General features: G+C 46.3%; 1 non-coding gene across 1 annotated transcript; it reads right to left on the bottom strand.

The window, feature by feature from the left end:
* Positions 1 to 3,594: 3,594 nt before the first annotated feature.
* Positions 3,595 to 3,713, bottom strand: LOC114697795. The gene has a single exon (XR_003735239.1). It is a non-coding gene; the product is annotated as a 5S ribosomal RNA (ribosomal RNA).
* Between the last annotated feature and the right edge of the window lie 5,488 nt (positions 3,714 to 9,201).

Here is a 9,201-nt window from a genome sequence, read left to right as displayed (position 1 = left end):
TCACAGGCTTCTATCTATCTGTAATTGTCGAAATCCAGGTGGGAACTCTCAGTTTCAGCGAATTTACTCCAGAGCTGTGGGTCCCTTTTTAAACATTTTATTATTTTTATGTATGTGAGTGTTTTCGTCTGCATGTACGTCTATATACCACAAGCCTGCCTAAAGGCCACAGATACCAGAAAAAGGCATCAGATTCTCTGGAACAGGAGTTACAGGTAGCTGTGAGCCACCAGGTGGGCTCTGGGAGTTGAACGTGGGACGTTTGGAAGAGCAGCCAGTTTTGACATCTCTCAAAAACAAAATTAATTTTGTGCATGTGCTCACCCGTGTGGACGTCAGAGACAATCTGCAGGAATCAGATCTCTTCTTCCACTGTGTGGGTTCTGGGGTCAGGGTTAGTGTCGCTAGATGGTCTTTACCCACTGAACTGCCTCAGTCTTTTCTTTTTCTCCCCCACCCTCCACGGGGTTTCTCTGTCTCTTGGCTGTCCTAGAACTCACTCTGTAGACCAGGCTGGCTTCAAACTCAGAGGTCCGCCTGCCTCCTGAGTGCTGGGATTAACGGCGTCACCACCGCACCGCCTGGTTCTTTTTAAAACTCTCTTTTCTCTTTCTTCTATGACCCATCACAAAGATCTGGAGTGTCTACCTCTAAAGAAAGTCTGGCCGTTGCTCTTAGTTTCCCTGCCACCCTTGGGTTCAGGCTATCCCATTTCTTATGGAGACAAGTCCCTCACTCCTCTAATGGTAGTTTGCAGACCAGCCTTGGGAGCCCCTACGTTCTTGATAGAAATGCAGAATCCCTGCCTCACCTTCTGAGTCCTTCTGAGTCAGGATCTGCTTTTGAACAAACTCCCAAATAATACTGGTGCCTTGACAGGGCTGAGGTCTCTCCTCACCTTCATCCATTTCCAACGCAGTAAGAACTTTTGGAGAATACACAATATCATCCCCTTTCCCTGCTTTAGTCCCTCCATGATGGCACCCTGTGGCTCTCAGGTATATAGAAGTCCCAGGACGTTGGGTGTGTGTGTATATATATATTTTTTCAGCTACCAGGTACCAGCTGCTTTTCCAGTACCAGCTCACCACTCTCATCCCCTCCTCGACACATGCTATTCCAGGGTGTCTGGTATACTGGTCTCATATGCCAGGGCTTTGGGCTTGGGCTTCCTAGCCTCCAGACAGTAAGAAGTAAATTTCTGAGCTTTGTAAATCACCCTAAAGGACTGTGTTACAGCAACAGTGTGGGAGCCCACAGTGAGATCTGAGCTTGCTTTGCCAGCAGGGCTGCATAAGAGGATGATTGGACCATGGACCTGGGTACCAGGTGTTTGGAAGGGTCTACACTTGGCTGTACCTAGCAAGAGGGAGGTCTTTTGCCTCGCACCATGGCGTTGTTATAAAAAGCCTTTTTGAATGAAGTCCTGGGATGTTGGGTATTGACCCAGGTCCTCCCGAAGCTATCCTGTATTTCCGTCTTTCCTCTCGTTGGCTAGATCTCTCTACCTAATATCTCTTATCCCTCTCTCCTCAAGAATTAGCCTGGGGAAAGTGGGGGAAAGTCCCCCACACAACGGGAGTAGACTGAGACAGAACTTCAGATCAAGGGTATGTCATAATCATTTTTAATTGAAATTATTTTAAGTAAAATAATTTTATTTAAAAATAATCATAGCCAAGCAGTAGTGGCGTGCACCTTTAATCCCAGCACTCCGGAGGCAGAGGCAGGCAGATCTCTGTGAGTTCAAGGCCAGTCTGGTCTACAGAGTGAGTTCCAGGACAGCCAAAGATACTCAGAGGAACCCTGTCTCAGAAAACAAACAAATGCAATCATACACTTACAGAAAGCTTCCTGAACCATGTGGATGACTCCCTCCAAATACTGTTGTGTGTATAGCCATGATACAGCCGTCAAATCTAGAACTCAGCAGTGGCACAGATCATCCACCCTGCACATCCCATGTAGCTTTCTCCTTGCCTAGCTAATGTTTACATGATTTAAAGTGCCAACTATCATTCTCTCAAGGAATCTTGTCCTGAGCAGGCTGGCCACCTGTCTCAAGATGGGGACTGTGCTGATCTCATTCCCATCTTGTGTCCTTATGCTTCGCGGAGTTTGCACAGACATGCCCTGTACTCATTTGGTAATAACACATCTGGTGATTACTGTGCGTCAGAGCTGGCCCAGGAGAATCTAAGTGCGTGTGTTTCCAGGAATAACGTGACTCTCCATCCCAGGAATGTAAATATGTAGTAAGTTTGCATCAGACCTTGTAAAAACCTGGGTTCTGTGGGGAGAGGAGAGGAGAGGAGAGGAGAGGAGAAGAGGAGAGGAGAGGAGAGGAGAGGAGAGGAGAGGAGAGGAGAGGAGAGGAGAGGAGCTGGGTTCTGCCTCCTCTGGCTCTGCCCTCACTGGTAGATTGTCCCTGACCCTCTAAATTCCTTACATCCTTCCCATCTTACAAATCCAACCACCTCTACTTCGCCTGGAAACAGCTTCGGTCATCCCCCAAGAACACATGTGATGGGCTTTCTCCTGAGTCCTGGTCACAGCCTGAGTCCCACATGCCTTGACTCTCTGCATGGGTTCCCAGAATGCTTTCTTACAAACCAAAGCCATTAGCTGTAGATGAATTGCTAAACGGTCTTATTAAATAAAAACCTGGAGCCAGATATTGGGGTGAAAACCTGAGAGATCAGAGGAATAGGAAAAGCCACAAGCTAACCTCACCTTCCCGACCCTGTTTCCAAAAGAGATCTACTTCCTGTATACCCACGCCTATGTGCCTTTCTGTTCTGCTATCTCATTTGCTCTCTCTTCCTGCCCAGCTCTGTCACTTTCTGTCTGTCTGTACAGACCTCCAAACCTTTATGGTTAACTAGTGTCGGAATTTAAGGCGGGTACCACTACACCTGACTGTTCCCAGTGTGGCCTTGAATTCACAGAGATCCAGACAGATCCCTGCCTCCTGAGTGATAGGGTTAAAGGCGTGTGCTACCATTGCCTGACTTCTATGTCTAATATAGGGGCTGGCTTTTTCCTTGGATCTCCAGGCAAGCTTTATTTATTAGAGTACAAATAAAGTATCACCACAATTAGTTCACCGCCATGTTATACCTTCTGTTTCTCCTTGCTTTAGAGATGTAATCCTTCTGATCCCTTTGTCATTCACGAATCTCAGGCCTTTCACCCAGAGATTGTGTGTGTGTGTGTGTGTGTGTGTGTGTGTGTGTGTGTAATTCAGTAATTTATTGAGCATGTGTTACACTCGCTTGCTTCAAAACTCCAAAGTGCAAGAGGGTCTAGGACTAGAGAGATGGCTCAGCAGTTATGAACATGTACTCTCTTTCAGAGGACCCAAGTTCAGTTCACAATGCCCATATCAGGGAGCTCACAACTGCCTGTGACTCCAGCTCCAGGGAATCTGGTGGCTCTGGCCTCTTCGGGCACCTGCACTCAAGTACACACACACACACACACACACACACACACACACACACACACACACACACCAGTGGCACAGCATCACCACCTAACCTTTACCCCCATTCAGCTTTTAACCAGATAACAAAGGCATTTTTTTTTTCTTTAAGCCTACAGCACCCGGTATTCTCAGGTGGTCTCCCATCCAAGTACTAACCAGGCCCGACCCTGCTTAGCTTCCGAGAGCAGACGAGATTGGGTGCATTCAGGGTGGCATGACCATAGACAACAAATGCATTTTATGCAAAATAAATAAATAGATGGATAGACAAGTGGATGGATATGGATAGATGGACAGACGGACAGACAAACAGACGGACAGAAAAGACTCAGCTGAGAATCACAGGCCCCACTCTATTGCTTCGTGTCTCTTTGGGCTTCCTTAAGATAGAGTAGTACCTTGGTCTCACCTTGATCTTCATGATTTTGACATGTTGAAGACTTCTGGCCAGTCTGTATTTATGACTCAATTTGGGGTTTTGCCTCGATTTTTAAAGCATTCTTAGCTATCTTATTTTCTCTCCTGTATCTGTTTGTATGTGAGGCATCAGTTGTCTTTAGTTCGTCTTGATCATTATTCTCAGTTTTGCTTTATTTAATAGGTACAGTAAATAGCTTAGACATCATAAGCAAGACTCTGTGGGCTGGTTAGATTTGGGTGCATTTCCAGAGGAAATCCAGAGAGTGGCGCTGTCATCTCTCGATGCATCCCGTCAGGTGGCAGATAATTTTGATTTGTCCCTGTGGGCAAAGTCTGCCAGGCATTTTCACTATGAGGTTTTCTATATGGTGTTTCCTTATTTTTTTCCCCAGGGGGATACAGAGGGGAGATGCCCATTCACCCCAGATGCAGCACTGATAACAGAATAAAGGAAAGATTGTGTCCAAGTCCTGGTTGGGGAAACTGATGAATTTATTCTAGTTACTTCGGGAGCGTGGGTGACTCAGAGGCAGCTGTGTCATGGAGAAGTTCCACCCCAGCATGGGTGAGGACTCCCGGAAGTTGCATTACAACAACTGTTTACGGCTTTCATAACCCCTGGGAAGGGACGGGGAGCTCCGGGACTTGTTAGGTTACTGTGAGTTTCATGGGCTTCCCTGTTCCCTACAGAAGGGGATGTGTCAATCCAGAGGGAATGGCTATACGATGTATGGACACCTTAGGTTTTATGTTTTTAATTATTGTTAGCATTATTTTGATGATCTAACCATCTCTGACTTTGAGGAACTGGAGATGTGGCTCAGTGATTACGAGCATATTCTTGGTTCCCAGCATCTACATGGCAGTTCACAACCATCTATAACTCTAGTTCCAGGTGATCTGACACCCTCTTCTGGACTTTGAAGGCACCAGAGACATATGTGGTGCACAAACATGCATGCAGGCACACACTCACACACATAAAATAAATCCTTAAAAAAGTTACTGGCCGTGAGAGTCGTTCGGGCACATATCTACTATTCTTTGAAAACTTCTTTTGCTGTTTAACATAAAATGACTTTCTTGGGATCAGCCATTTCTCTTCAAGGAGCTCTGGTTTCTTTCAGTGTGAATAGTATTTATTTATTAATTATATTTATGCGTATGCATGTGCTTACATGAATTTTTGAGCCCCAAGTGCATGCAAGAGCCCAAGGAAGCCAGAAAAGATGTCCTATCCCCTGGAACTGGAGTTAAAGGTAGTTGTGAGCCACCATGTGAGTGCTGGGGACTGAACCCAGATGCAATAGCAGTAAGCACTCAACTACTTAGCATCTCTCTAGCCCTGGAAATAGTTTTTAAAAACAATAAACTGGGGCTGGAGAGATGGTTCAGCAGCTAAGAGCCCTGGCTGCTCTTCCAAGAGGACCCCATTTCAATATTCAGCATCCATATGGAGGCTCACACCATCTGTAATTTCAGTCCAAAGAGCCCCCTCTTCTGGCCACTGATGGTACTGCACACACAGTGCACATACACTCTTAACACATACAATGAAATAGAGGTAGGTAGGTAGGTGGGTGGGTGGGTAGATAGATAGATAGATAGATAGATAGATAGATAGATAGATAGATAGATAGATAGATAGATAGATGATAGATAGATAGAAGTATGGGTGATGGTGGCAGTGGTGCACGCCATTCATCCCAGTACTTGGGAGGCAGAGGCAGGTGGGTCTCAGAAAGTTTGAGGCCAGCCTGCTCTACAGATTGAGTTCCAGGACAGCAAGAACTATTACACAGAGAAACCCTGTCTTTTTTGTTGTTGTTGTTTGTTTTGGTTTGGTTTTTTGAGACAGGGTTTCTCTGTGTTGTTTTGGTGCCTGTTCTGGATTTCACTCTATAGACCAGGCTGGCCTCGAACTCACAGAGATCCGCCTGGCTCTGCCTCCTGAGTGCTGGGATTAAAGGCAGGTGTCACCACTGCCTGGCGAGAAACCCTGTCTTGAAAAACCACACACACACACACACACACACACACACACACACACACACACGTAAATAATAATAACAACAACAATAATAATAACAGTAAAAGCAACGACTCTAATCTCAGTGTACTTTTCTCACTGTCCTTGGGGTGTCACTGCTCCCAAGTCCCCTGGGAAGAACCTACGAATATCTGTGTATACAGCAAGTGTGTATAGGCACATCCACATTATTTCTGCATTGCTTTATCAAAGGGGGCTCTGTTGATTTTTGTCTGTTGAAAACCATGAGTTTAGATGGCTATAATGATGCATGTCTTTAGTCCCAGCACTCAGGAGGCAGAGGCAGGAGGATCTATGAGTTAGAGGCCAGCCTGGTCTACATAGTTGCAGGCAGCCAGAGCTACTCTGCTTCAAAAAAAGAAAGGAAGGAAGGAAGGAAGGAAGGAAGGAAGGAAGGAAGGAAGGAAAAGAAAAAGGGGAAGAAATAAGGAAAGAAAAAAAAAAGAAAGAAAACCATGAGATTACTCTCCCATCCATTGTAATCTGGCACTGCGGGGGCCCATTTTTTTTTTTCTTGTTTTATTTTTGGCTTTTTTGTTGTTTGTTTGTTTGTTTCTTGGAGGGGCTTGGTGTGGGAATCTTCCTAACTTTCAAGCTTTGTGATTCCCTTCTCTTCACTGCATGATGTGTTATTTTGTTTGAGACTTAGTAGTCAAGGTTGGCCTTAAATTTGCCATGTACCAGAGGATGACCTTGGATTCTTTTTTATTTTTATTTTTTTTAGACAGAGTCTCGTTATGTAGCCTTGGCTGGCCTGGAACTCACTATTTGGACCACACTGGCCTGGAACTCATAGAGATTCACCTACCTCTGGCTCCAGAGTGATAGATGGAAAGAATGGCATGAATTACCCAGCACCATTCAGTACCTTTTTTTTTTTCAAAGATTTTTTTAAAAATGTGTATGTGTTTTGCCTATATGTATGTATGTGCACCACCTGCATGCTTGGTGCCCACAGATATCAGAAGGCGGCATTGGATTCCCTGGAACTGGAGTTATGGACAGCTGTGGCCATGGTGCTGGGAACTGAAACCAGGTCTTCTACAAGAGCAACAAATACTTTTAACTGCTAGCCATGTCTCCAACTCTAGATTTGAAAAAAAAAAAGGGGGGGGGAGGACGGTGTCTACAAAGAACAGAAGAGATACCCATTCCCTTGCGGCTGGAGTTACAGGTGTTTGTGAGCCACTGGGATTCACACGTGCGTCTTCACAATGGAGCAGCAAGCGCTGTTGGCCCTGAGCCATCTCTGCAGCTCTGGCTGCACAGTGTCTTTATGAATGAGTTATTCAAAGAGAGGAGAGAGAGTGAGGACCTCTGGGTAGCTTTGGAGCCTGACCTGGAACTCGTTCTGTGGCCCAGGCTGGCCTCGAACTCACAGAGATCTGCCTGCCTCTGCCTCCCAAGTGCTGGGATTAAAGACGTGCGCCACTGCTGCCCTGCAAGACGGGGTTTGTGTATCAGACCAACTAGCTGTCTGGAACTTGCTTTGTAGACCAGGCTGGCTTTGAACTCACAGAGATCCACCTGCCTCTGTCTCCGAGCGCTGGTATGGAAGGTGTGCGCCGCCGTGCCCAGCGAATGCTCCGAGTTTTACTGCTGTTGTTTTTGTTCCTTTGGTCAACGTGGCAGGCCAGATAGATTATTCCTGATGCTTTGCTGGCCACTATTAGATAACTTGACCATTTCTGAATGCCTCCAGTGACGAATGGAAATTGACCAGGAAAGAATGTTGTAACTGGGTGAAGTACTGTCCCTCCAGATTCAGTACTGCCCCTCTGAGTAAACACTGTCCCTCTGGGTTCAGCACTGGGTGGGGTTTGAACCTGGGGCCTCATGCAGGTTAGGCAAGCACTCTATCACTGTGATATACTTCTTCAAAACCAGGTTGGGTTTAAACCAAGTCAGTAGCTCAGGCAGGCCTTGAATTTCCAATGCCCTTGCCTCAGCTTCCTGAGTAGACAGGATTACAGCCCTGTGCCATGGGGCTTGGCTTTCCCCCTCATTTCTGGAAAGCACTAAGGAAAAGAGTAACTTGTATCTTGGAGTAGCTAGCTGCCTGGCTGTTGCTGACAGAAACTTCCAGGCAAGCACAATAGGTGCGTCTTGTGTTGTCCCAGCCAGAGAGAAAGCAGCTTGGTCTGTCCTGGACACATCTGATGCCTTCATCTGCAGAGGCAGGAGCTGGCTGGTCCCCAGAAAGTTCTGCTTCTCTGTTAGTAAACCACAGTCTTCAGGAGGGAAGTCTCTCAGCATTTGTTTGTGGGTAACCTATTCCTGCGTCTTTGATTAAAAGCACTGAAGTCTAACCCTGAGAAGAAAGGTACTCAATTTGAGCAGGTTTCAAGGTAGTCAGAGGTTGGGTTGAAACTGCCTCAGTTTTTTTAAATATAAAATAAAATAAAAAAAAAGGAAGGGGGCAATTTCTTGTAGCTCCTCACCTCATATATATATATGTATATATGTGTGTATGTATATATTATATATATATATATTTTTAATTCCTGCGGATGTGTGCATGTCTACATCCTGGAAGGCCCCCTTCTTCCCATTTCATCCAACAGCCCCTTGCTCACTCACTTCTCTGGCAAGAGTATTAAAACACAATTTATCCTTTAAGACACAGGGGCATCTTCTTCCCTGGGGACTCCTTGCTCCTCCCCCAAAGCACTTTGCAGATCCATCCTTACAGCCTTTTCTTCTCTTTTTAAGCTCTAACATTCCAGGTGGCTGTGAAAGCCCTCTCTTCCCCATTACATCTTCGCACCACACCACTGAGGGTGTAGACCAAGTCTTACCCACCGCTGTGTTCTGAGAAGCTGGCACCAGGCTTTGGCAATGCCAGATAACAGTTTACTGGACACATTCAAAACTAATGAAGGAACAATGAAATGATGGACGCAGAGGTGGGGGAACAGCCATCCTGTACAGTGGTGGCAGCACCAAGTCCCACAAAGTCCCACAAAGCGCGGCTGCTTGAGGACGCCAAGAAACCAGGAGCCTCTAGAACCGAGGCAGTGTGCGGCTGGTGTGTTTGTGTTTGGTTTGCTCAGTCTCTCCAGATGTTGAACTCAGCAGGAAGGCGTCTTCTACAAACAGACTGTCACTCCCCTGGGAAAGCTCCGCTGGGGGGATGTCCACAATTGCCAAACCCTCTGCCTTGCTGGGCTGAGAACCCTGGAACAATGGCTATCCCAGGCACACAAAAGCTGCCCATGCAGACTGCAGGGGCCACATCTAAGTT

The sequence above is a fragment of the Peromyscus leucopus genome, chromosome 14 (assembly GCF_004664715.2).
Source record: "Peromyscus leucopus breed LL Stock chromosome 14, UCI_PerLeu_2.1, whole genome shotgun sequence".
NCBI lineage: Eukaryota > Metazoa > Chordata > Mammalia > Rodentia > Cricetidae > Peromyscus > Peromyscus leucopus.
Note: the sequence above shows the minus strand (reverse complement) of the source record. Positions and strands in the feature narration are given on the sequence as shown.